The 26629-nt window shown below is 48.6% G+C and overlaps 1 protein-coding gene across 1 annotated transcript in view; it reads left to right on the top strand.

Annotated features, from left to right (window-relative positions):
- The window catches only part of LOC119388232 (putative polypeptide N-acetylgalactosaminyltransferase 9), a 263884-nt gene that overhangs the window by 78028 nt on the left and 159227 nt on the right, over window positions 1-26629 (top strand). Inside the window, exon 2 of the mRNA XM_037655897.2 lies at window positions 884-975. The gene's annotated coding sequence lies outside the window, so the exon portion shown is untranslated. The remainder of the gene's footprint in view (window positions 1-883; window positions 976-26629) is intronic.

Genomic DNA, 26629 nt, shown 5'->3' with positions numbered 1-26629 from the left:
GGGCCGGAGGACTTCACGGCCGTTTTCTTTATTTCTCGAGGCAGTCCTCGCGCGCACGAGCTCGGCACCGTTTTGTGTTTTCTTTGCGTCAAGGCCGCACCGAGAGGCCTATCGATAGGGACAGAGATCTTCAGTTTTATTTATTTATTTATGCTGCGGATACGTAGTGCATGCATGTTAGGCATAATACACAAAACAGCAATATCATTTACGCAAATGCACCAAAAGAAACAGGCTTTTCACACTGTTTCTTAGGTCACAAGATAGATGATTAAGGAAAAAATTAAACGCCTTGTTTATAACGCAAGCGTAAATAATACAGAGAATAGCAAGATTATTCGTAATAATAGTACACGGGTCTCAGGATTTATGGGCGCGATGGTCGTGAATTTCCGGGGAACCTCGTTGCGTTCCAGCACACCACAGATTACACCTGTGCGTATAAACTTTCGGTTTAACCTGCATGCGGACAGTGCATTTTTCTTAGTTTCCGCTGAATCATTCGCTGCCCTTCGATGAGGACGCGTCCGTGCGTCACTTTGCGGCGGCGCTCGTGCATGCAGAGCGCTATTTGCTGCCTCGCTTCGGAAATGGCAGGCGCTATCACAAAATTACGCCTAAACAAAGACGCTTCCACCAGCGCTTTCGTTTTTCTGCCGAAAAAGGGCTAATAAGTGCGTTGACCGGGAACCACATGGAAGGTTGTGGTGGTTCAATTTGACGGTGCTTTTCTTGTGGGGCTATTTGCCTTGACTGAAGCACCACGATTCAGTGGCTCTTGCGAACGCTCTTTCTAAGCTAAGCACATTAGTGTTAATGTTCAGTGAATAAAGCACATGTGTTACATGACTTCCTTTTTTTTTTTTTTGTCCCTTTCTCTTAGGGGTGCGTGCATTCTCAGAAACTCGCCCAGCCCAACGGCAGTGCTTACGCCGCACAGAAACTTCGCCGGCGGATGCTGCCTCGACTGTTTCGGTAAGAGCGTGGTCGCGCACGCTGTTCTTTGCCCTTGGGGAGGTAGCGGAAAGCGGGCTCCGCTCCCCCGTATTCTCCGCAATTAGCTGCCGTTTGTGCACGGCTCTCGCGTTGGAGAGGAAGGCGTGCGCATCGCAATGGGCTCAGCTTTCAGAGATGGACGGTGTTGTGCGTGTGTGCTGTGTGCCCGCTTTTCTCTGCGTAGCGCGCAGGCTAGCAGAGTCGGCATCGCCTAGCTGTATCTAAATGTTTGCGTGCATGAATGGTCTCGTACGGTTGGCCACAGCCAGGCATGGTGGTCAGAGCCATGGCATCCTTGTCAGCTGTAGTCAGTCGGCGTGTGAGACGACAGAAAGTGCTTCGCCCACTCGTGAAACGTATGTGTATGTGTTCTCAACGTCTTTGCCAACGCGCGGCTCTCTGTTTTTGTGTGACGCTATAGCTTTCGCAGTGGTGCACGCTTTTAGTTGGCTGCGTAAAGAAAAAGAAAAATGCGCCGTTGCTATGACCGCCCCATTCGGCGCTTTTGCAAACGGCGCATAATTTTGTCAACGCTTTAACACACCGCGAGGTGGTGGCTTTAGCCCAAGCCTCACACAAAGCATCCATCCATATCGAAGAATAGCTCTCCTACGCTTGGCTGGCTGTCGCATCGGATTCCCCGCTCGCCCTGTGAGAATTAACAGCCAGGCTAGAGGGAAGACACGACGCGCGTATAGCGTTTCTCTTCATGTTTCACGACGCTTTAAAGGAGTGCATATCGAGTATCAGTGTGTATTATGTGCTTGTCGATGCCATCTTTGCGCGGGATTCACCATATGCGGTGTCCACGTATGTGTTAAGAACTTTAGCTATACCGCAAGGGTTAAATAACGATCGTGGGCATTAGTCGTCAGTACGAAGATGTGCCACTAGGCGTCAACGTGAGTGCGTCCACATCAAGCGGTGCTATATCTGCCAAACAACAGTAGACATTGTACAAGCTCTCATATACCAATGCACTATAAACAATCAACTACTTCCGTGATGACACGTTTCACTTTCGTGTTATACCGATTCCTATGACAGAGGGATCAGCCATCTTTTTATTGTCTTTCCTTGGACAGTTGCATTTTCTTATTAGTCGGGGCTGCCTCCTGGGCACTCTGAAAAAAAAAAACACAAAAACAAATAAGCTAAGCGCAGCGGCCAGTTTGCTTCACTCGTCGAAAGTGTATGCGCATTCAGGTAGTCTGCTCCAGCGCTTATTCTTTGCCCTGTAACAATATAGGACGTATATGACCGAAAGCGATGACTCCTCATTAGATCGCGCTCGTCTGGTCACTCGCTCGCGGTTGTTCCTGCGTGCGGACAAAATAAAAACGTTGCCTGCATTTCTTTCCTTGCGCTTTAGCTGGCACGGTCGCGTTAGGGGCAAGATCATTTTTTCTTTCTTTCTTCAAGGGTTTGTAGAATTACGAGGTGGCACTGTCTTTAGTTCCTGATACGTGAAAATATGTTGGCGGTAAACGTGCGCGATGGGAAGCAATTTATATGCAGTCACCCGTGCATGGGGCCAGATATACTGTGTAAAACACAGCTTATTGTATAGAAAACATCTTTTAGCCACTTTGCGCGAAACGAACAATGGCGAAGAAAAGAGCACACACGGACAAGCGCGAAGTGTTTGCGCTTGTCCGTGTGTGCTCTTTTGTTCGTCCTTGTTCGTTTCGCGCAAGGTGGCTAAAAGATGAATTCGTTGCAACGAGGCCGCGCTAGCAGTTTTGTATCAGAAAACATTGGTGGGTATGTACATAACGCGTGAGCATGTCAAATCGACTCATCATGCACCTCCATGATGGTTCGGCGGAAGTAAAACTTACCCAGGCTGCTGTGAGGCGCTTGCTGCAATACGCTGCATGTATACCCTCGATCAGAGGTTGTGGCTACAGTCGCGGGGTCGATTCTCGATGGCTTCAATCATGTTCCGGTGGAATACCGGAAAAGCCCTAGAACCACGAAAAGGCACGCGAAAGCGAACGATGCTTGACCACTCCGCGTTGGACGTCACGGATTTTGACTGCGCCAGCGCTGGTGTACAGTTAGCTACTTCATCGATAAAGAAGACGCACTGAATCCTGGAAGAGCCAAAGGTCCGAGTTGCCAGTTCTTCTAGAGCATTTGCTGCGCTGAAAGGGGCTCAAACGCAATACAAAATATTCTGATTTTTTGTGGCACCGCATTGAACAGCGGTCTGGTTTCGGCGCTGAGTGCTTCGTTTTCTTCACCAGCAATCAACGTTATTCCGCTAAATATGTTTATGTAGAGATCCGCGAGAGCATTTAATTTTATCTATTGTCGCTATTTACTGTACCTCCCTAACTACAGTGGTGCTCAAGTTAACCAGGTGGCCTTCTGCTGCCTCGTATAACCACTTTCTGGCTTTTGTACGTTCAAGCTAATTAATAAAAGAGTCAGTCGATCATCTCACTGCATAAATATTTCAGATGACGCGATTGCATAATCTCTGAAAGTACATACGTATATAGACTTTGTTGTCGGCATGTGGGTCATGCATTAAAATATTAATTTATTCATGTAGTTGGTCTTCCTTTCACACGTACAAGCCGTCTTTAACACCCGCCGTGGTAGTCTAGTGCTTATGGTGCTCGACTGCTGACCCGAGGGTCGCGGGATCGAATCCCGGCCGCATTTTGATGGAGGCGATATGCTTGAGACCCGTGTACTTTGATTTAGGTGCACGTTAAAGAACACCAGGTGGCCGAAATTTCCGGAGCCCTCCATTACGGCGTCCCTCATAATCATATCGTGGTTTTTGGACGAAAAACACCAACAATTAATTTATGAATTAAATTAAGGCGCTTTTAACCGCGTGGATACGATGTCGCATGCACAGTCGGCCTCGTAGTATAGCTGTCTCACGAATGCGGTACTCTTCCGCGATCATCGCAGTCGTTCATATGGGTGAACGCGCAGAGGTGAAATTGCGTGCAGTATGGTTAACGTGTACCTACTGCTCGAGCGGTGACTGTATCACATGGGAAACGCGTGTGTGGAGCTGCGTGTAACCTGTCACTGTGAAGACCCACACCTCGTATATATATACGAGTCGCCCCGTAGCTTTAATTGCGAACATCACATCTTATTTACGTCTCCAAAATTCAGGCGCGCGTGCTGCGGAATAGTGCGTGCCAGTCAATTAGCTCCGTGACACGGTTTGTGTATGCCTGATTAGGAGAGAGGCAGCACGGGCGGCTGCGGCCCCCGCGTTCTTCTCGTCGGTGATTAGGCGTGGGCTTGCTGGCGCACAGCTGCGCGTGTAGCGATGTGATGAATCGGCGTGCGCCCTTCAATTTGAGGCGTTGCAGCCACGGCAGTTCGAGCGCATGCGGAGGGTGCCTCACCGCATGCACCTCTGCAGTGCGCAACGCGGGCGTGACGAGGCATAAACGAGCCTCCTCGGGGATTGACACTTCACTGCAGCGCACTTCTCGGTAGTCCACGCTCTTGAACCCACTATCTCTCATCCTCCGTCCCCTCTCTCTCTCTCTCTCTCTCTCTCTCTCTCACACACACACACACACACACACACACACCACACACACACACACACACACACACACACATACACACACACTGTGCTCTCTTTGGAGAGTCGTGTGACCCACAAGAGAGTAAACGTGCCTCTTTAAAGAGAGTCATGTACGTCGCAAGTCAGTACTCTCCGAAAGGATTCAAATGACTCTTTTTTTTCTTAGAGTGTGGTAGAACCAGAATTTATCGGTTTTAACTCAAAAACGAAGGTCAACACAGATGAGCCGTGTATACCTTATGGATGTTGTCTTTATTCTGAAATGGTGTAGTCGCCGCGGTGGTATATAGCGGTTGCGGCAGCCCCGAAGGACGCAGGTTCGACCCCGGTTGCATTTCGATGAAGGCGAAATGCTAGGGGCCGTGTACCTAAATTTAGGCGCACGTTAAAGAACCGTAGGCGGTCGAAATTTCCGTAGCCATCCGCTGTGCCGCATGGTTTTTACACGTAAAACCACAGCAATTATATGTTATTATTTTGAAACGGCCTCTCGAAATCCTCGTTTTACATTGTCAGCCCTTGGTCTTGAAGTTGCTCCGTCGACAAAGTGACGGCGATGCCACATGTCATCACGTACGATCACCCTTCCGTGTTTCTATGCAAGGCGTGTATAGTTATCATAATTTGTGCGCATTCCGCCGCTTCCTGACTGCGGTTTCGAGTAACGGTTGCCCTGCATATGCGCGCGCGTCATATGTACACAACATACCATGTCGGCGGCGGTTGCAGGACTGTCGGTCAGCAGGTTGCTGGGCGCACTAAAGAACCTTGGCCACCACCGGAAGTCAGGAGAAAGGAAGCTGGAAGGGGTCGACGAACAAAGGAAAAACATAATTGTAGTGTCTCTACGAATCGTCAGATCAAGTCGTGAGACATCTAAAGGTGAAACGTACAGAGCCGGTGTTTAAAAACAAAACGAACTGATTTATTTGCTACACCAAGAAAGAAACGTCCACACAGCTCAAGTGGTTCGCTGGCGACTGATGCTCCGTGCCGACTCCGCTGGGCTCTCCTCCTCGCACCACAAACACACACACACACACACACAAACACCACCGACACGTGTGGCATTGTCCCCCCGTTTTAACGGCCCATTCAGTGAGACGACCCTTTCAGTACTTCAAGGCCACGCACCCGGGGGCCGTATGCCACACATGTGGCTTTTCTCAGTGCTCGGATCTCCGAAGAAAAAACTGTCCGCGACACACTCCCCGCCGCAATGACAAAGTCATTTCCTTCGTTGAGTCGTTAGTTCCAGGTGTCTTCTTCAATGCTTGCTTCGTCAGTGCTACGAGGCGCTCGTAAAACCCGCCCCACCATGGTGCATTGTCGCTGTAAATTGTGCTCGGGATGCCACGTCTTGCTATGAATCTCCTGAAGGCAAGAAGAAATGAGATTGTTGACATGTCGTTTACAAGTTCTAAATGAACCGCTCGGGCTACTCCGCAAGTGAACAAGGCGATGTAGCATTTCGCAGCAGATGCCCCCTTAATGAGAAGAGGTCCGGCAAAATATCGACCAGTTACCTCAAAGGGCTGAGCCTCCGTTATTCGGTCTCTCGGCAGAGGAGCGAGTACCTCGTTGGCAGGTAGTGCATGAAAGCGCTGACACGTTACGCATTCTCTCAGGGACTTCTTGACGAGCTGTCGAGCTCCAACCACCCAGTACTTCTCTCTAAGTTGCGTCAGAGTGTCGCGAATTCCTCCATGAAGTACCTGGTGATGACAATGTCTAATTAGGAGCTTTGCTACGCTGCTTTCCTTGGGTAGCACGCTTGGGTGTTTGGCCCCATAGCTCATGTTGCTATGTTGCAGTCTTCCGCTGATTCTCAGTACTCCCATTTCGTCAACCATGAGTGATGTGTTTCTCAGTGGTGAATATGCAAGAAGCTGCCGTTCTTCTTGAACACTCTTAAACTCCCTTAGTAGCCCCTTTTTCTGTTCGTGACGGACCCAAAACAACTCAGCTCGATTCAATTCAGTTGTCGAGAGGGCTCCGCATTCAAAGTCTTTCCGTGTCGCCATTGAGGAAGTGCTCTCAAAGAATTCTAGCGCGGTACTTGTTGTTTCATTCTCCTCAATGACGTCAATCGATTCTAGCGTCCAGTGCTTGCTGGGCGTGTCGCTTGTCATCTCGATAACCGAAGTGCGCAGCATCACGGTCTGGGTGCAGTGACCGTCGTTATTGCTTCCCTCAACGGGACCTTGCACCGTCCATCCTGCTGCCGTTTCCACTGCTCTGAGCCGTTTCCCTAATTTGACCGTTCGGCCAGTGGTCAGGTCCCATAGGTAATCGGCTCCAATCAGCAAACCAATGTCTTTGGGACCATGGTCGTTGGAATCAGCACATTCATAGCCCAAAGCTTCCAATTTCTCCAATGTTTCTTTTGGTGGTTTGGGAATCGTTTGGTCGCATATGACATCCGTTTCGAGCACTTCAAATTCCCGCTTCTCACCCCTTTTCGTTTCCAGAAACACCTTTACTTTTCGAAATGGCCGTTCTTCTTGGTGTCCTCCAAAGAAGCCAACACTCAGTCTTTCCTGTCCTACTAGCTCACACCCAAGCTTCTGCGCGGTCTGTGTGGTGATGTAGGAGCGCTGACTACCCCCATCAAACATAACTCGCACGTGAGCGTTTGAGGACTCTCCGCTACACTGAGCCGTTGCTGTTTGCAACAAAACGGTTTCTTTAGAAGCGGTCCCATCATTGGTTACAGCCTCGAGACTTATTTGAGTGCTAGTGACGGCATCGTTAGCATCTGGTGGTCTGGTCGGGTACGATGGGTCACACATAGTTGTTGCATGCTTTCGCTGGCATTTAGCGCATCGCACATTCACACGGCATGCACTCGATAAGTGCCCTCGCCTCGTGCACCTGAAACATCGGCCGGGCGATCGCAGAAGCTGTCTTTTCTCTTCAAGTGCTTTTGCGGCATCGCAGTTTGTCGTTGCATGCTCGCTCGTTCCACAAAAGAAGCAGTCCTGCGGTGTGACGTTCTGATGCAACATTGCCGACGATTGGGCAGTTGTGCCATGCATTCTTGAGTTCGATTTTTGCTTCTGACTGGGAATCTCCCTCGAGGGCTGCTTTAAGTCCAAACTCTGAAGTGCAGCAAGATTTTCTCGGCTCTCGACTTCGACTTTTAGGAAAGACAGGAGTTTGTTGAAAGTGTTCACTGTACCTCTGTCTCCCTCCGGTGTTGTTGGCTCCGATCCCTCGGTGGACGAACTCCGCTGATCGTCGAAGGTAGAGTTGGCGTCCGTGGCGCACTTCCTTCCAAAGTCGAGAAGAATGTCCCGAGGAATGGCCCTCTGAACCACAGGTAGCAGCATTGCACCGTAGGTGTGGAGTTCCTTCCCAGCGACTCAAGTCCGCATATGTGTGCGGCCAGAGTGTCGTAGAGGCGGCGAAGGCTTCGTACGTCATCCGAAGAGCGCACCGGTTTGATGTCTAGCAGACTCCTCATGTGCTCTTGCATCAGGAGCTCGTTGTTCCCGAAACGCCCTTTCAGAAGCTCTACGGCGTCGCGATAGCATCGAGACGTAGGTGGTATCCCCGCAAGAGCCGCAGCAGCATCGCCGGTGACTGACGACCTCAGGTAGTGGAATTTGTCAATTAGTGACAGTTCTTCGTTCTTGTCAACCACCTGTTCAAACACTTCCCAAAACGGCTGCCAGTCTGAGCGCCGCCCGCTGAACTTCACAAGCTCAAATTTCGGGAGCTTCACCCTTGTCCTAAGCTCCGACGTTGTCTGTGAAGCGCTGCCATTGCCCGCTGATTCGGCGTTCGTTGGGCGACTCGTAACAGTCATTTGCCGCTGCAGGCGAGCGAGGCAGGCTACGATGCGGTCTTGATATTCGCAGGTCTGTTGGAACTCGTTCTCCGCGTCTTCATCTGTCACCAGCGGCTCGATTTCGTCGTTGACAGTGTTCACTTCGTTATGCCAACTGGCAAGTCTGGCGTGCAGGATAGCCGCTTCATTTTCATCGAGTGGCTGTGGCCGATTCTCGTAGTCGTTGATGAGTCGCGTAATTTGAGCTCGTATGACCTTCCTCTTCTTTACGAGACGTTCCATCGTTAAGCAAATTCGTTAAACAGTTCGCTCACCGGAGTAGGTTCACGTCCGTCGTTGCCGCGGCGTTCAAGGCGTGGAGTCGTTGACGGTTGAAAAAACAACACAAAGTCCACGGCGAGAAAGTCCCGGGTTTCGGCACCAAGAGTGTAGTGTCTCTACGAATCGTCAGATCAAGTCGTGAGACATCTAAAGGTGAAACGTACAGAGCCGGTGTTTAAAAACAAAACGAACTGATTTATTTGCTACACCAAGAAAGAAACGTCCACACAGCTCAAGTGGTTCGCTGGCGACTGATGCTCCGTGCCGACTCCGCTGGGCTCTCCTCCTCGCACCACAAACACACACACACACAAACAACCACCGACACGTGTGGCATTGTCCCCCCGTTTTACGGCCCATTCAGTGAGACGCCCTTTCAGTACTTCAAGGCCACGCACCCGGGGGCCGTATGCCACACATGTGGCTTTTCTCAGTGCTCGGATCTCCGAAGAAAAACTGTCCGCGACAATAATTAAGGCCACCGGATGGACGGACGCAGCAGTATCTCCCGTTCTTTCTTGTTTTTGTCTTGCTCGTTTGCTCCGGTTCAAAAAGCATCGTTTTTGCATTTATTCTGTCCCATATAGGCGCGTGCAAGAGACGGGATCCCGATTGGCTTCGGCCACGCGTCATGGCGAAATTCCCCTCGGCGATGTTCGCTGTAGATTATCTAAAGACGCCCGACCGAATAGTGCCATTTTCATCCTTTTCACGACCCGTCCTTTCCCGCCACTACGCAGTGACGTCCTTCTTGGAGTCCTTGTGGCCTTCTGGCTCGAACCACTGTAGAAAGCGTAAACAGTATGTTGTCCACACCCGACGCTCGGGCCCCGTCTGTAAGGCGCGCGCGGTGTCTGCTGTGTGTATACACATGCTGTGTCTGTATGGTATTTTCGTTTCTGGCTTTGTTGGATTCTTGCGTAGTAACGCGATAGCAATGCGCAAGACGCACCGCGTCCGAATGCAGCTCCCGTGTTGTGTGTTTTTTCTCCGCAAGTCTTCTCTCGGGCGTCGCGGCTCGATGAGCATCGTTTGTCTCAACGTTTGCCGTAGTGATAAATACTCGCGTTCTTGCAAGGATCTAACCATAGGACAGGGCTGTTACAGAGGGTCAGGTAACGAGCACGCACGGGTCCCACCGACGTAAGGCGTGATTTTTCGTCCACTTAATTGCAATTTACGTCATGATTGTTACACTACAGTTAAAAACAACTACTGTCTGTTGTCAACAACAAAATTGCCTGTTGGATTCATTTGTTTGTGTCTAACACAGGAGCGCGAGCCGCTCGAGTAATTCACCTTGTTTCGTTCAATAATGTAAGGACAGAAATACGCGTCATAGGTCAGGTTCTTCGGCGTTCGTCCCTGTTTATTACCGTCGTGACCCTCGAAGATTAAGCGTGACATTTTGACTTTAAACGAGATATTCAAAGGCTGGCTTTAGCGTGCCTCAATTTTCCTTCGATAACCAAGTGATTCTATATATGGAGAAAACGAGGTAACGCGGTTTCGGCTAACAGGGCTGGAATGTCCGCTCACTTCCAGAAGCGCTGGCGATCGCAGGATGGGCAGTAGGCGTTGGCTTATAGTATATTGGTGGAAAGGAGATGTAATGATGACAGGCATGTACGTTGCGGATAATGTGGCAGATGTGCGCAACGTTAGTCTCACGGCACCCCCGTTGGTCGAGTTCGAAAGAAAACAGCCTCCGCAGTGGATGCAAAAAAAAAAAAAAATGGAAATGAAGCGACGTCGTGCTTCCCTCAACGGCCTGTCCTTGGTCCCCGGATTAAATATGGGAGGTTAACAGCTCGTGGAATGCAGCATCAGTGGTCCTCGGCCGCCGTCATTGTCAAAAACCTGCGTGGCCATAACAGGGTACGGGCCAGACTTGGCGGCACCTTCAGACGATGGCACGCGTATGAATAAAGCAGAGACGGTGTGGTCTAGCGCAAGCACCACAGTTTTAACGAGGGTGAAGGTATACGTTTATGTGTGCAAGCACAAGCTGCTTTCGCCTATCTACTACAAGTCTAAGTAAGCGAGGACAATGTCATCGCCAACAAAGGTGGGTCATTATGTTCCTGGGGCCCCAAAGTGTTGTTATTTAATCAGTATTTGAAAAACACTGGCAGCTGCGGTCACCCATCTCGGACTCGAGGCAGCTTAAACGTTGCCTTTCGCGTATACTTCGGCTGCCGAGTGGAGTGAGGTGTCGAGATAAGCTCCCCGCGTTATATAGCGGCGTACCGCAATCTCGATTGCCGCATATACGGCTTCTCTTTCTCATACTTGCTGCCTTCCCTCTTTCTTTCGCGCTTTCCTCGAGGAAGGCGCTCGCCAGTCCATGCGCTGCCTGGTCTTAAATGTGACGTCCGCAACATCCATCGAGCAACGTGATTTAATGCGCAGCAAGCTTCTGGGGACGCTATAATGTGACGTCCGTGGCGTTTATTAGGCAGCGCGTGATTTAATGAACGGTAAGCTTCCCCGAGCGCGCCGTCTTGTTTTAAACCTAAGTTGGAAAGGCAGAAGCGAGGCGATCGTTTTTCCGGAGCTCTTCGCAGATTTAAAAAGAAGTAACCGTAAGAAAATGTAGAGTATGTAGGCGAGAATGGAAGAAAAATAACGGTGCTCTCGGTAAACGCGAGGCGCGAGAACGGAATGCCCATTTCCACGGTGCCGGTTGGTGACGGATGGCGTGCGGTAAAGCTTCCTGCAAAAGTTACTGCATGGTAGGAAATGTCGCGATATCTGCGGAACCCACCACGGTTGTCCAGTGGTTATGGTGTTCGACTGCTGACCCGAAGACGCGGGATCGAATCCCGGCCGCGGAGGCCGCATTTCGATGGAGACGACATGCCAGAGGACCGTGCGCTTAGATGTAGGTGCACTTTAAGGAACCCCAGGTGGTCGAAATTCCCGGAGCCCTCCACTACGGCGTCCCTCATAAACGTGTCGAAGTTTTGGGACGTATAACCCCAGCAATTATTATGACATCTGCGGAAGCTGCGCGCACGGCGGTTCAGCCGGCGTGAATGGTGGCCAGTACACGGATGCCTTTACAAAATTCGCTCTTCTGGCTTCGGACGACATTGCACGAAACTGTTCACATTCAGTATAATATTGCGTCGGAACACAATTCGCAGTGATTCACGTGCGCAGTCTTATCATGACTTCAAGTCTTTAGAGGACGCTGTTGCTCGGTCAATCGCATAGTCAATGCAGACAGACAGTGCGTACTTAAAGTAAAGTCGCAAGAACGCTTTCAGTCGCAACCACAAGTATGATACAAATCCATGTGCTTCCATTCCATGATGGCTGACCAATCGCTGGGCCAGAGTGTATTAATTATGTCAGGAAACCCTAGACCGTCTCGATTCATCTGCATGTTGCTGAGCATCGGACGCATGCACGTAGCGTCTTCAGCTCCTGATGGCGGCCATCGTTGTATGGATTCCATGACGCAACTGCATTGTGAGAAGCACGTATATACCAGTGGCGTAGCCAGGAATTTTGTTCGGGGGGGGGGGCTCACGTTGCAGCGCGACCTCCTCATTGAATTTTTAGAACGACTAAGTATATGAATAACATTTATTTATTTATTTATTTATTTATTTATTTATTTATTTATTATTTATTTATTTATTTATTTATTATATCCTCAAAGGTCCCATATGGGACTTAACATGAGGGGTGGGCGTCATAAATGGCGGTATCGATGAAGGTGTATGTTAGGATGTGGTTGAGTCTGCTTCCTGGATGGCATTTTTGAAGCGCGCAAAATCGCGGATGACTGCTGCTTCGTTCGGAAGGTCATTCCAGTCTCGGGTGGTGCGCAAAAAGAAGGGCTGCTGAAATGAGGTGGTGTGGGCACATGGCGGAATCACAGCATTTGGATGACTTGTGCGATGACCTCGATGGACCGGCTGGATGAGGTGGTTGTCACGGGGGTTGAATAAAAGAATCTGTGAAAAAGGCAGAGACGTCCAATAAGACGACGAAGAGCGAGGGTAGAAAGATTTAGCTGGGATTTGAGGGCGGAGACGCTCGAGTAGCGGGAATAATCTGAAACAATGAATCTGGTTGCTCGGTTCTGTACTGACTCAAGTATTTCGATATGATTAGTTTGGTGGGGGTCAAAGACAGCAGCTGCATACTCAAGTTTTGGTCTGACAATGGTTTTATAAGCGAGTAGTTTAACGGAAGGTGGTGCCATGGAAATGTTACGGCGTATGTACCCGAGAGCGCGGTTATCGGAGTGAATTATGTGATTTATATGGTCGCCCCAAGATAGGTTACTCGAAAGATGGACACGCAGGTATCTAATCGAGTCAGTAGCAGCTATATGACAGTTGTTGATTGTGTAAGTAGCCGGCGTGTGGTTTCGGCGACGATGGAAAAAATTAGTAATTTTTTTTTCGCATTAAGGGACATCAACTAGGTGGTACACCACTGCTGAATGCGTGAGAGGTCATGCTGTAGAGAGGAGACATCGGTGGGGTTATTTATAGGGCGGTAGAGCACACAATCATCAGCAAAAAGAAGGATGTTACATTCAACGGAAAGCGGAATATCGTTAATGTATATTAGGAATGAAAGAGGCCCTAGGACGATACCCTGGGGCACGCTGGACAAGACATGCGAGAGGTCGGAGGAGTGATCATTAACATGCACGAATTGTTTACGGTTTGTTAAGAATGCTTTAATCCAGTTAAAAACATGCCGATGAAGGTTTAGACGCGAGATTTTTTGAAGGAGACGGGAGTGGGGTACCTTATCGAAGGCTTTTTCAAAATCTAAGAACAGTGTGTCAATTGGGATGTTACGCTCCATATGAAGGTGAATGTCGTGCAGGAATAATGTTAGTCGGGTCTCGCATGAGTGATCTTTACGAAAGCCATGTTGTGTTGGGTGAAAGAAGTTTACGGATGATAAAAATGTAGCAACATGAGAAAAGATGACGTGTTCCATGATCTTTGAACAAACACTAGTGAGCGAGATTGGTCGGTAGTAACCTGCAAATGAGCGGTCACCTTTCTTGAAGACCGGAAAGACCTTCCCAACTCTCCAGTCTAATGGGACTTCACCTGTGTCGGGTGACTGCTGAAAAATGATTGACAATATGGAACTGCATACATGTTCAGTATTTTTCAGAATTTTGGCGTTTATGCCATCTATACCGCATGACGAAGAGTTCTTTAATTGGTTAATAACTTTTACAATTCCCTCTGAATTGAATACAATCTTTGGCATTGGCGGAAAAGCAAAATGCGGAAAATCAGGAAGTTCGTTGTTAGGTTCGTTAGTAAAGACGGAACAAAATGCAGAGTTGACGGATGGAACGTCGCAGTCGGCAACGGGGAACCCAGAAGTGTCACAAAGAGAGACTGTGGTTTTGTCGTCCGGTTTCATAATTTTCCAAAAGCGGCGTGGGTATGTACATGTATTACCATGTACATACATTGTCACTGGTATTACCATTAATATGTATTACCAGTGACAATTTGTATTAGATGCTGCAAATCACTTCTTGAATGCTGCCCTCTGTTAAGAACGAGTAAGAAATGTGTTTTTTCGTAAAAATATTATGTTGGCATGCCCGCAAAATCTTTCCAGGAATAACTGTCTTCAATCTTTTCAAAATTTGTGTTTGTGTGTGTGTGTAACAGGTACGGCAAATATCACGTAAACTTCGGAACTGCATCAGCTTTCAACTGAAGAGGTGCCTGATAACAAAAAAATGAAGTCCACGAAATAACCAGGATTTTAATGCAGATTGTTTACGCAAAATGTTCATCTTTTTGCACAAATGATGCGGCCAGGGAAAAGCAAGAATGGGAAAGTACACCTCGAATACGGGCAAAATATAAGTCACCGGAAACAGTGCGCAGTATGCTTACGCAAAACTTCACAAATGTACATTTAAATATGCAATCAATAAACGGAACTAAGCAATGATCACTATACATAATGGCCAACTGATAGGTCCTTTGGGCCAAGCTGCTGTCTCGGACGCACCATGTAAACAGAACTATAAAGGAAGAGCGCAGAAATAACGAAAGAAACTACTTCAAAACTGTTTTAAAAGTGCGAACCACTATTGTGCACTCAATTTAAAGGAAGGTTGCCGCTTCTAGTTCAAAAAGCAATGAAGAACAAAAACGACAAATGAAAGTAACAAACAATGCTGTTAGTACGGCCTCCCAATAGTTGAATTTGTTTGGTAACGCCGCGTATGCCGACCTCTCAGTGAACAAGGTGAAGCTGTCGATTGGCTGGTAATGTCCACCTGATGCCCGTATTCTTATGTTTATATTAGGTCACAGTGTTAACTGCTAAAAGGTACAAAATCCTCACGGCTTTAAAAGGTGGTGAACAATAATATTGCGTCAGAATTACGGGCTCATTGACCTGAACTCTGGAACAGTAGTGTCTTTTCCTTTCGTTTGAGCTGATTTTTGTCCTGCTCGGTATCAAAGGACAACGTTGACCCGGCGAGGAAGCTTAGCGAAGCGGTCAATGACTTCCGACACGCTGATGTCGACATTTCTGTGGGCGTACAGAAGTGCCTGGCCAACCATGCGTTCCTCGGACATCGTGGAGCGTAAGTAGTTCTTAAGTAACCTCATACTTGAAAACGTTCCCTCTGCGCTGGCAGTGGTCACTGGAAGGGTGACTAGAATCTGGAGTAGCTTGTACACATTCGCACAGAACCTGCTGTCGCAATGAGAGAGGGCATCGGTTCCTGTACCGGGGCTCTGGTTTGCTGCTTTGTTCGCCCACTTTGTCCACCATAGTCGCAGTTCTCCAAAACCAGCCCTCGTTTCGACGTCATGCGCAAAAACGGTCAGGAGATTTTCTGCTCCTTTCTCCCGATCATCTTGCATTGGTGGTATTGCGGATGATACAATTAATGAAAAGTCCTTTAGAAGTGTCCTGTGCTTTTCGAACCGTTGGTTTAACTGGACTAGTACGTGGTTCATGAACGGAATGAACAGGGTTCTGCGAAAATATTCTTCCGCACTTTCGAATGCATTGCTCCCAAGGTTTTGCTTCCGGACACCGGCTCGACGGCTGGTGATCTCCACATTCAGTTTTTCTGCCAATGCCTGCATTTGTGCAAATATTTTTGAGAAAGAAACATTCGTGTTCTTGCGGCCACTTTCAATTGTCTGCTGTATCACTTCTATGTCGTCAATGGCAGCGCTCATGTCGATACTCCTCGTCTGCAGCTTCTTTGACAGTGGCAAAGTCAGTGCTAACACGTGTTCCGTCACATGCAGGCTTACAAGGAACGCTGGTGAAAAGAGTGCCAACATTAGACTGTTTGCCTGCACTGGACTTTCGCCATTTCCGTTAAACTTAATCTCCTCTAGTGCTGCGATCAACGGCTCAAAGAGGCTCACAAATGAAAGCACTGCATCGTGCTTCTCGGCCCAGCGCGTTTCGCATAGTCCCAAAAGGCGCTGCCTGGTAGGCTCAGGACAGCTCAAACTTATCACTTTTCGCAAAACGTGTGAGCGCCTAGAAGATTTACGGGAAAAGGCTGACGTCGCCTTCAGAGTCCCAAAACAGTTTCGAATGTCTGTGATGGAGCATGCTGCACACACAACTAGATAAAGGGAGTGACAGCAGCTTGAACACCATTCGTTTTGTCGGCCATCGAACTTGCACCACCGTAGCCTTGACCACGGAGATGCTGCATGTTAATTCCCATTTCTATAAGGAGCCTTATGATGGTGTCGGCCAGGGCCCGGCCATTTGGTCGTGAATTGGCACAAAGTCTAAGAACACTTCTTCGATTCCGTTCGCATCCTTATTAAGGTACCTTGCACAAAGAGTAAGCTGCTCGATACCCGCAACATCCGTCCTTTCATCAGCAAGTACGGAGAAGCAGCCTGCAGCGTTTACTTTTGCGACTAGGCTTTCCTTGATGATTGCAGCAGAGATTTCTATAATGTGGTTTTGTACATATAAACTAAAATATGAGGCCTTATTTGGGCAACTTTCCAAATGCTTTTTTTTTTATCTTTGTCGCCACAATCCGCGCGCACGCGAAGCAGCTCTTTGAAGTTGCCTGTATTTGTAGAGGAGGCTGTGCTTGAATCCATGGGACCACTGTCTTTATGTCCACGGAGAGCCACACCTTGCCACCCGCAAAAGAGAACTGTCTCAACAATAGGCTGTAACTTCCTTCGGATCTCTCTTATTTGAATTTGCCTGCCATGGTCCAGCTGATCAACAACACTGGGCACACATCCTGAGAAGGTTTGAAGAAAACTATCGGCTACCAGATGAGCGTCGGTGTGATATTTAGTGACTTCACGTGCACCGAAGACTTCGAGGGCGTGCTTCCACTTTTGAAATGGCTTGGATACGAGGGCCTTAGTGCGCGCATGTTGGCCCTTGCCAATCTCACTTCTGCTAAAAAAGGACACACACTCGGCAAAACGCACCCTCTTAAAGCGCTGAGAAGCTAAGCCATCGGTACCTGTCCAGCCAAGCCACGTAAACATTCGTTTCTGCTTAAAATCGTTCATAGACTTAAACATGTAGCATGGCGGAGGAATCCAAGGAGAAGCTAGCAGTTGATGTTTTGTGTCATCATCCACTTTTGAGCCATCTGTGTAGAGCCCGATATCAAACTTGCTTCTGCTAACATTTTAAGGGTCATAAAAAGATAAATAATTAAATAAATGATAATCAGACTGAATCCCAATAAATCCCACCACCCGGGTGACGCCGCTGGTTGGTGGTGTATGAGAGAACGAAAAATTTCGGGGGGGGGGGGGGCTGAAGCCCCATAAGCCCCCCCCCCCCTGGCTACGCCCCTGGTATATACGTACGGTACTCACGGATTCAAATGCGACATCATTTTTTTTAGTATAACGACTGGTATGCGCATCTGCTCGAGATAAACACGTCATGTCGTGACGAATATGGTCTCTAAAGATAATGTTCGCTCTGATCAACGCGTTCGAGCCCAAGTTAAGCCGTTACGACCCGAACTGAAGACGTTGGAAACGAAAGTATGTGCGTTACGTAGCCCTAAATTGTCCTGTTTCAATCCGTGAGTACTGTATACGTCCATTTTAGCCGAGCGTCTCTGCTCACCCACTTGGTCTTAACCGTTGAGCGGAGGAGAGTGTTTGGCAGCAGAGATTCAGCTATAAAAGTTTAATACATGCCACTCCTGAGATTGTTGGAACAACCAGAGATTGTTGGAACATAAGAGATCGTTAACAGGAGGCTCACCTTCTAATCTATCTTTACACTGTCGAGATTGTAAGTGCACGCCAAAATTCGATGAATGCGCAGCGTTGTACCGTCATAGAAATGAAGAAACGCGCCTGATGATTGAAGCATGACATATCGAGAATAGTGGTAGCGCATGCGTGAGCCAACCGTCGATTAATTTGCATAAAGATGAAATCATATGCCTTAACAGTTATCTTCCACGTAGACCGCCACGCGTGCCGGATTGATAGGTTCGCCTGTTGCATGGACATGCGCAGATAAGTTTTCGTGCCTTCTTTCTTTTCAGTCGTTGTGCGTCTCTTCAGTTGTTAGTCGGCGTTTGTGGTGTCCTGACTTCTTTCTTGCGTCCGTGTTTGCACGCCCTGTCTTTTTAGAATGAATATCTCGCGTGCCTGTCTTTGCGTTATCCCCGTCACGAAGGCGCACGCGCTATCAGCGTGACATCGCATTCTTGATTGTAATGGAGCCAGCGCGCAGCTTTCTAGGAAAGGAACGCGAGCATTCTAGAGTGTGAACGTGGCATCAGGTATACGCGCCGTCGTCTGTGCCAGTTTCAGCGAGGAAGCTTTTTATAATATATGGATCACAATCTTTTTACACTCGCACTTCGGTCAAATGTTGACGCTCGCCGTGGCGGTTATCGTCGCAGCTTGGCTCCCGGTGGGCCTCTGCAGCAATTAACACCGCGGTGTGCAGCACATCAGGCGAGGCTCGAGGAGAAAAAACTGCTGCAAAAGTCGTTCTTGAGACGACCCGCTATGACAGGGCATTACAGTCGAACGTCCCTCTCGCTTTCCGCATGCGGACAAAAACGTGGCGGCGTGTACACCGTGTCAAGGACTGTGCTCATGTACCGCATCTTGATGCTCCGTTTGGGAACTATTCCCGGAAATGTTCTATGGTGGCGCGTATTGTTCGCATCGCCGAAATGCCATAGGGATTCCAACGTCGGGTGTAATTTGAGCTCACATCGCCGCCGACCTATCCCTCCTTTCCAACTGGTCTTCGGGGAAATCAACTCTGCCGCACACGGCAGGTTGCTTCGTTCGAAATTGTCAACGGGGTTCGAGCGAATTGCGCTTCGTAGCAGCACTTGGCTTCGGCAGCGAGCGACAACGAGGAATTTATTGGACGTTCGGCCGAGTGCGCTCTGAGCAGCTGCACTTTAATGATCTATCTCTTGCCATTATCGAAATGTCACGCTGACGCTGTGTGGGATAGTGCGCAGGCAGAGTTGTCCTCTCCGGTCACCGTGCATATACAACTGACGTGCAGCAAAGACGGAAAAATAACCGACAGCACATTGCTTTCGTAGTTTTAATTGTGAAATGACACGCTGCGTTTCTCGCTAAAGATCACCGAGTGAAGCTAAGAATAAGGTGAAGCACGTCAACGAACGGAGGGCGCCGACAAAGTGTGTACGACACGTGTCCCTTCCATTTGCCTATTCTTTGCCCTTACACGTATACACGGACGAAATTGGCTTTTCGCATTACCCCCACTGCAAGAAGCCTGTGTGATACAGACGTGATATCGAGGCAGTCGGCTCGTGGGAATGTAGCGCAGTCTTCTCGTTGTTCCTGCTCTCTCCCGGGAAAGGCTCTTTTGACGTACGTATATATTTGTCGCATTTCTCGCTTGGCCGCACCCGCGCTGATTCGTGTAATCTGCAGATTTGTGCCGTGCGTACGCATGAGCGACCTGTTACAGCGTTGCACTGTATACAGATTGTGTAGCAGAGTCGCTTCCTGGCGGAGACCGGCTGAACCACACATAATGTCGATTGTCGTTACCATATGTATATTCTAAAGGGCTGTGGTTGGAGCGACGTCGTAAATTTATTTTTAATTGCATTCGACCTCTGCGCTGCAACAATACATTGACCGCACGTGTCTGGCGTGCGACTACCGCAAGTCTCGGCTCGCTACAGTCGACAGTTTCGGGGCCGCTTTTTCGAGCACACAACGAAAGGAATTCTGCATAGTCCTGAACAAATTAAATGGTCGGAGAGAGCAGCACTTTACCGAATCGGTTTCGTTAGTGACCAATTCGGCGAATCTTCGTGGCAGCGCGCAACATGAACGACATAGCGTGAACATCGCCCCAGCATTAATGTCACATTATCATTCGTCTGCAAACAATCGGCCTAAATTGCACGCACGGCGACGGTGTTGGCACCAGCTCGACCTCGCGGCCGATACCGTGAAGATTTGTTGAGTTAGCGCTGCTCACTGTACGAGGGAAGAAAAAAGCGAGTGTGTCCCTCTCATTTCGAACAGCTCTAATTGCCTAAATCGAGGAAACGTTGCGGTGCACGCCCGCAGTTACGTATCTATACGATCCTGCATCTTCTAGGACGCGCGTGCCCGGCTGACGTGTATGCAAATAGTACGCGCGATGCAGTCGCGCGCTCGCTGTCCGCCGTCGACGTTCCGTGGCATGATCTGCAGCGTTCGGAGCGCGTCTCGCATTTCGAGTGGCGTTCTTTCTCGAATCGTTGGCGCACGTCCAGGCGTCGGGACAGTTGGGGGGAAGACCGCTGCCGTGGTGCGCATTGGCAATCCGCGGTGTCGAGTGGCATTGCGCTCGACATCCGAGCCAGATGGGGAGGGTTCCTTATTCTTCGGCCGTTGGCGAGCACAAACCCCGTCCACCATGCTTTTTCTAGGAGGCGCCGACAGACCGATCACCAGTGCCCCGTTTCCTCTTCCTCTATGAAGAATCACCATCTTTGTGAGTCTTTCTGTGGTCATCTGCGTCATTCCTTCTTTTATCTCACTGGCATAGCAAGGCGGGGGGGGGGGGGTCCTCTCTTTCACCTCGAAATTTTTCAGATTTGCACACGCGCACACATACAACCGCCCGCACGAACATACATAAAGTTTGGTTGAACCCCCTCCCCTGCCGAGAAACATTTCTGGCTACGCCCCTGGTCTCTCTTGTGTGGCTTTTCGCTGAGCTCTGAGCCGGAGGTACAGCTTGCGCTCCTGGGTCACGTCAGCCGGAAAGCAGTCGCCAGTGGAGCCCCCCGGACTATGGGCCCCGCCCACCGAGCTCATGACCCCGTATCGCAAATCCTTATGAATAAAGTTCTCTCTCTTTCGCTGCGCGAAATTCGGTCTTTATTGGCACAGCAGGTGTTCTCAATTTTACCATGCTGTATTTTTCTTTTCATTCTCCGATTCTCATTGGCATACGGTATATATATATATATCAAAACGTTTATTGAGGGGGAAAAAAGTGTTTAGGGAGCGGTCTATACGGTAAAACTTTCTTCTATGTTTCCTTTCGCAATCGGCAAAGAACACGACCGCTTGCCTTTTTTTTTTTTGCTTTTAATCCTTTTGCTGCCTTTTTTTTTTTTCTTTTTTCGTTCTGCCGCACGTGCGAGCTGCTAAACCGCGGTTGCCCATCGCTGTAAATCCCGCGGTGTTTTAGTTTTTTTTTTTCCCCCTTCCAACTGACGACGAGTGGCTGAATGCGCGCCTCTTGATAAACGACTGCCGCTCCTTGCAGCTGTCAGTGTTGGGTAAAGTGAGCCTCGTGCCACCGTTCTGAAAGTTACCATAGATGGCTCGTGCCGTTGGGCTTCCTGACTTGCGCGTTTCACGTTGCCGGTAGGACACTTACTTTCTTTTTTTTTTTTGAATGGAAGTAACTTTTTACACCGCGTTTTGTTTTTCTTACTTTTTACACCGTGTCACGTTTTACACCGCACAAATACAACTCTGCTCTTGTCGCATACGTATAACTAAAAGACAATACGCACGTGTTAGGCTAACCCTGTTGCGTTAATATACAAAACAGCCGTTAGTTTTTGGACTACATGTCCATGTGCAAGACTCGTTCTGGCAATCGCTTAATAATTTAAACCTTTATTTTAATCTCGCGCCGTAGCCACTTTCTGCGATCTCTCTCGCACTGAACGTTACAGTAAAAACATTCCTGCAGCTTTACGTGCGGAGACAGTCGTGTCTGATTATGAGGACCGCTGGATTAATTTTGAACTCGTCGATTTTTGTTAGCTGCCGCATTTTCGTTTCTATTAAGTTGCGTTCATACGACGTACGTTATTTCCAGCTAATAAATAAATACATAAGTAAATAGCTCTTTTAGTGCCCACGACTCGCCGTCGGCGTTGCTGTTCGCAATAATTTTTTCTCTCTTTGTACCGTCGCGACATGCGTGTGCGTAGAGGCGCGCTTTACAGCAGGTGCAACGGTTAAACCTCCCGGAGGCCCGTTGTTTTTACAGGCGCAGCTTTTGTGCCGCAGGCAGCGCTCGCTCGCGCTGGCAGTGCCAGCCTTTTCTTTTGACCCGTTTGAGTGTATTGCTTGTAGCAACTGTAACCGCCGCCGCTCGTGTAAATGTAGCGTAAATGTAAATGTAGAACGCGGTTGGTCGAAAGTAATCGTGAATACAGTCTTCACGAACAGGGTATAGTATACGTTATAGTGAAGCATGAATAAACGGGGCATTCGCCAAAATAAGTACAAAATGAAAACAAAATACGGGATCCTTACATTACACTATGTAGCGTTTCTTATCGCCAAAGTTGGTGCTGTGATACGTCAAAAAAAATCCGTTAATCAAATGGTTGACGACTGCGTGTCTCAGTTCACTCAACACACTTACACGATTCGAAGTGTGCAGAGTGGCGACATAGGTCCATCAGTTTCGGCCAACTTTGTACCCCGATGACAGCTGCTGAACTGTAGCTCAACAGCTCGTGGTCACACGACCTGCCAGTTTCTGTCGTCTGCGCTTATTTTGAATTTGTAAATTTAACAGCTTTTGTAAATTGTTTGCACACGTCAGTCTTCGAAATTCTTTTTGCATTCATATCCCGGGGACGATACAAGGAACGCGTCGCAATGCAAAACGCGGCTGGTGAAATTTGGGTGCAGGGCTTTAAGTGCATTGAACGTCGTCGTGTTGCTAGAGTATACTTCATTCCGTACTCCATGTTACCGTACGTATGGCTGATTTCTGTTGCACTTTTAGTTCCGGATAGACACTAGCGCCACATTGTCATCGGGTGATTATTTTTCAGTGAGTGTATGTCGCGGGTTGCTCACTTCTCTCTGCGTTCAGTTGTTCCACGACAGCGCGCTCTGTGCCGCTTCAGCACCAATTGCACTGATGCTTCTCACAGCACGCCGCGAGAACACACAGCGCTATAACGGACGGTGAAAGGAAATTTGGAGGAATGCGATGGAACGAATAATGTTAGACATGACATTAAGGGACGCAAAGAGAGCAGAGTGGATCAGAGAACGAACAAGGGTAGCCGACATACCGGCTGGCATTAAGAAAAAGCCGACCAGGTCACGTAATGCGAAGAACAGGTGGTCATTTGGAGCGACGGGGTGGACACCAAAAGACAGGAAACGCAGCCGAGGAAAGTGGCGAAATTAACGGTACATTCGGGTGGTTGTTTCAAGGCGCTACAGAGGCTCTAAAGCATTGATGCGAAAGAGGCATTACTACTAAAATAAGCGGGCCAATACATAGTATACGGAATGAGCAACGTGACTTGCACACCTGCTTGTTCTTGTTGTGGAGCTTTAAAGCTGTCGAATTCACCGATTCCAAGCACGGTCGGAGCGCTTTCAAACGACCACCCGAATGTGCCGTAAGAAGTTCGCAGGCATAAAATGGAACCAGCTCGTCGTACAAGATAGGCTGAGTTGGACTCCAATTGGGAGAGGCCTAGGCTGCTGCTGCTGCTGATCGTGACACCTCACATCGCTTTGCCTAAGCGATAAGAGACATGTCTGTCGTCTTCACTTCGTCTCGTCCAAAGCGCTGTTTACTCCATTTCACGAGGAAGAGTTTTCAGTGCCTGAAGCATCCCGAGTGCGCATGCTCCGCATTACATGGACGCGGTATAAGAGTTTGAGCGTCGCTAAAATTTAACGTCCCAAAGTTTGTAATGATTAGACGAGCGATGAAGCATGGGGAATTTCATCTCATTTTCGTCGCTTCCCTGCCCGGTGACGCTGGCGTGATAAATGAAAACGTTCGTCGGGCGCCTAGCCGTTTGCAGAACTGTCTTGTTGCTCCCCTCGGTCGGCGTGGCTCACAATGTGGCAACTGTGCCGAGTCACGACTCTCGCGGCACGAGGACTGTCTCGGTGTTGTCTCCCGTTGTTTCGTGATGCACGGCGTTGTTCCGTTATTTTACCCTCCCGGTACTCTTTGTTCCAAGCCGAGTCTGGCTGCCTCTCTTCTTAATTTCTCGCGCCGCAGCTGTGCCCGCTCGCGATCCTCTCTGCTTGCGCGCCGTTGTGCGAGCCTCGTACGAATGGCGAAGCAACTTAGCGCATAGAGTCAAGAGATAGGGACACGTCGAAGTTGACAGTTTATCAGCTGTACCTCGTGCCATATATCACTGGAATGATCTGCGTGATCAAATTGCTTCGATAAGCTGTCATAAAATATTTCGATAACGTCTCTGCGCACTTCTTACTTAATATGCCTTGATTTCTTTTGCTGTTCTACTTGTTCACCGTGTTTCTTTTTATCACGGTGCTTGTTCATGTTGTTCCCCATGTTCACCATGCTTTTTCACTGTACAGTTGCTTTAAATGTATTTTCGAGCTGTTTCCATCGTATTTAATTCGCTTGTTATTGTAACAGTGCACCCCTTAGTCAAAGCCCGACAGGGCCTGTAAGGTTTTTTCCTAAATGAATAAATAAAAACAACGAGGGTGTCCTAAGCGACAGGCGTTCATTAGTTATAAGTTACGTTCGCCCTGCGCGCAGGCGTTCGGTTACGGGCAACCATGATGGACGCTGCGACCATAACGCCGTGATTTTGGCACACGCTAAGGAAACATGCGTCACCTGACACTAGAGTCAGCCGCGCGTTACTGTATAGCTAAGCACATCTGGTTGTACGGCAAGTCCTTCTGTTCTGTCAAGGACGGCACAACTTTCCGTATTAGTCACGTGGCGCGTTGATTATGACTGAACCTTTCAGCCATATTGTATACTGCCGTACACGTAAGCGTGCACGGTCTGTCGAGGTCCAATACACGGCGTTTGTACGCGTATCGTGCACATTTTCCGGGCGGAATACGGCTTAAAGCTTTGCGGAGTCACTTCTCCTTGTGCCGCACCCGCCGTGTTAGACCAACAGGCAGGATCCAACACAAATCGTCGATAGGAACAAGGTAGCAACATTCGGGGCAGTTGCCCTTCGCTTCATCGTATCGCACGCCGTGCATTTAGAGTGCTAAAGAAGTCAAGGATCCGTCACAAATGCGCTGATGAGGCTGCTTGTTGCAGCCACTTCAAGGGTCGTGGTCGATGGATTACCCTGGCTCACAACTCGACGGCGTGTCGTGCTGCTGGCGTCCTTCGCGCTTTTCTTTCAACACCGGCGCCTCTCGCTCGCTTCGTCGCCCTCCTTCGTTCTCTGCCCATTTTTCCTTCTTCGCAAGGATCCCGCGCCAACGAAGGGTTATCGTGGCGTCTCTGTATACAAGCGCTCGGGGCGCCGGATGTGCTGCGACACGCCGCTGTGTGAGCGGACACGCGTATAGGAACCACCTCGTCTCTTTTCTCACGAGGTCGCAGAAAGCGAGAAACCGGCAAAGCGTTGCATCCGGGAAACGCCGGCATTACTCGGGCCAGCACAGTTCCAATGCAAGTTCCATGTATCCAGGATTGGCGTTGTCGGAGTGAGCTCGGACTTACCTTCACCGCTGTACGCCAGCTGAATACTGCTGCGCACGACAAGTCTTAGACGCAGTTTCTCTGCACTCCCACTTTTGGGTGTGTAGCGCTCAAGCAGTGATGAAAGTGCTGCTCCAATTGCTCCAAACTGCTCCAAAAGAGAAATGCTGCTCTATGCTGATCCAGACTGTAATTTTTGTTAGTAACTGCTCCGAACCTGCTCCGAAATGGCACTGCGAAGCTGAAAACAATGAACTTTAACCGTGTCATCATCCAGAGAGCCTAAACAAAACCAAAAACAAGCTGTATACTATCATCCTAGTATATGCCGCGTGTATACTAGCTGCTAGCATTGTCAATATATATCTCATTTAGCAGTATATTTGTACCTGACAAGCAGACTATTTTTGTGAAATGTGTGCGAGATTAGTTCAATATCATACTCATTAATAACTGCCGCTGTTACAAATGTGATGTGTGACTTACATTTATCGCTTTGTCAGCTTTGACCTCATTTATGCCACAAGAACATGCATTTTAAGTGCATAGCTAGCTCACTGAGTTGCTTTTTTTTAAATTTTCAGTGCAGGCTATTTTGGTGAAGTATGAAAATAACAGATTGCTTTGACCTCGTACCATTTACAAACTGCTTCTTTGGTGATGGTCATATGTGATAGTGGTTACTTTTATCATTTGGTGTTCAGCTTTATCGCTTTTATATAATTTCTGCCACGAGTACTGGCATTTTAAATATATAGCTCATCTTCCTTAGTGTTCAGTCACCATCTATCTTCTTAATTATGTTTCTTGCAATTAGCACTGACTATTGTATGTGCACTATGTTTACTAATAAATGTTAATGTTTATGAAATGCTTCAATGATGCTTTAAACTCCAAGAGTTGCACAGAACGTTTTGCCATCAGCTCCAAAAACACCGATTGCTGCTCCAAAGCAGCATTTTTTCTGCTCCAGAATCTGCTCCAAAAAAGCAAAATGTCGCTTC

This window comes from Rhipicephalus sanguineus, chromosome 3 (genome assembly GCF_013339695.2).
Source record: "Rhipicephalus sanguineus isolate Rsan-2018 chromosome 3, BIME_Rsan_1.4, whole genome shotgun sequence".
Taxonomy (NCBI): Eukaryota; Metazoa; Arthropoda; class Arachnida; order Ixodida; family Ixodidae; genus Rhipicephalus; species Rhipicephalus sanguineus.
The sequence above is the reverse complement of the archived record's forward strand: the minus strand, read 5'-3'. Positions and strand labels throughout refer to the sequence as shown.